The sequence below is a fragment of the Vespula pensylvanica genome, chromosome 18, assembly GCF_014466175.1.
Source record: "Vespula pensylvanica isolate Volc-1 chromosome 18, ASM1446617v1, whole genome shotgun sequence".
NCBI lineage: Eukaryota > Metazoa > Arthropoda > Insecta > Hymenoptera > Vespidae > Vespula > Vespula pensylvanica.
Window position 1 is genome coordinate 4,146,964 of NC_057702.1, and position 1,577 is coordinate 4,148,540.

The following is a 1,577-nucleotide window of genomic DNA, read 5'->3' on the forward strand; positions in this document are numbered from 1 at the left end:
TTATATCTTCTAAGAGAAATAGGTTTGACATCAAAACATTTCTCCTTTATGACTATAAAACCAATTTTACATAATGGATTTTATAATTTATACTGGAAAAAGACAAATATTAATGAAAATATTACAGCCATTGGTGTTTCTTTAAATGTTATAATGACTTTTCTTCCAGTATATTTCTGGAGACATCATACAGTAGTTATGGATAATTGATATATACGTCCACGTTTATATACTTTACTACATGAATACAAAACTAATGCATTTGGAAATATTCATAAAAATAGTAGCGAAATGCTTCAAATGGAAGAAAATTTGAAAAGAGGAGAAATTTTCTATTAGTCTATTAATAATTTATTGACGATAAAACGATGTGACAAAAAGGACACCTGGATATCGTTTTCTGTACACGCAGCTAGGTTAATTGAAATAAGAGAAGAGATTATCGTGCAAGATTACATATGAAAAATCCACCGTATGTTATATGGATTATAATTCTAACGAGAGTGCTGTAGATGGAGTTAAAATGATTTTAAGTACATTAAATTCTAATACGAAAACTTTAAAGTGGTATAAAAAATTTTTTCCACTTATTAGACTTAGTCATATATAATGCATATATTCTATATCAAAATTCTATTGGTATGAAACAACAATTTAACAATTTCATGTAGCACTAATAAGAGATATTTTACAAAAATACCCACAAAGTAGAAGCGTAGCGAAAGATGGAAAAAGAAAGTTCGAAGATTTATCTTTTCGTTTAATTGAAAAATATTTTCTATTAAAATATCTTTCTATTAAAATAACAAACGAGTAAGGTGCAATTAGCAAGGAGAAATGAACTGTTTGTACAAAATATAACCCTTAGCAGACGGAGTCGTCCGACGAACGAACAAGCTGTGGACAAGAGGTATTGGAGCGAATAGCTGAGAAAATATACACGTTGAACGTTTGTGTTATAAAAACTAAAACTTTATTTAAATACAATTAAATTTTTTGCCAAAATCCAAGAAAAACTATTCAGCTTTGCTATGTTTATTTTGCATCTTCTCAATAAATGACGAATATTATCTATAAAATATTATCTATAAGATAATATTCGTCATCACTACTATCATTATCAAATATATTCTCTTTAAATCTTTTACGATGTTATATCATATAAAATATATAAAAGACTTCCTGGTTCGTCTAGTGGTGCCATTAAGAGACTGATTTGAGAGACAGAAATTCGTTCTAACTCGACTGTTATCCCCCATCACAAATTTACACTAAACGGAATATAAGACTTCACCGCTGAAATTCTCTAATTTCCTTTCAAAACGGACGTAATACTCTTTAGTCTATTATATCTCTGCCTATCTTGTCGCTCAGAATGATAGACGAAGGCGAGCTGCTGTACAATACGTGGCTGCAACGGCGAAGAGACTTGGGTAACTATTTGCCAACACACATCGACAAGAAAAAGACGGGCGACTATTTATCAACACGCGTGCGCACAGGGATAAAAGGAGAGATACGCGATATGAATGTAGAAAATGCGATCTTATCGCACATGAATGAATTACTAATTTCAG

At 30.6% G+C, this 1,577-nt stretch overlaps 1 pseudogene; it reads left to right on the forward strand.

Annotated features, from left to right (window-relative positions):
- Window positions 1-153: 153 nt before the first annotated feature.
- On the forward strand, window positions 154-1,433 carry LOC122635609 (annotated as a pseudogene).
- The last annotated feature ends 144 nt before the right edge of the window (window positions 1,434-1,577 follow it).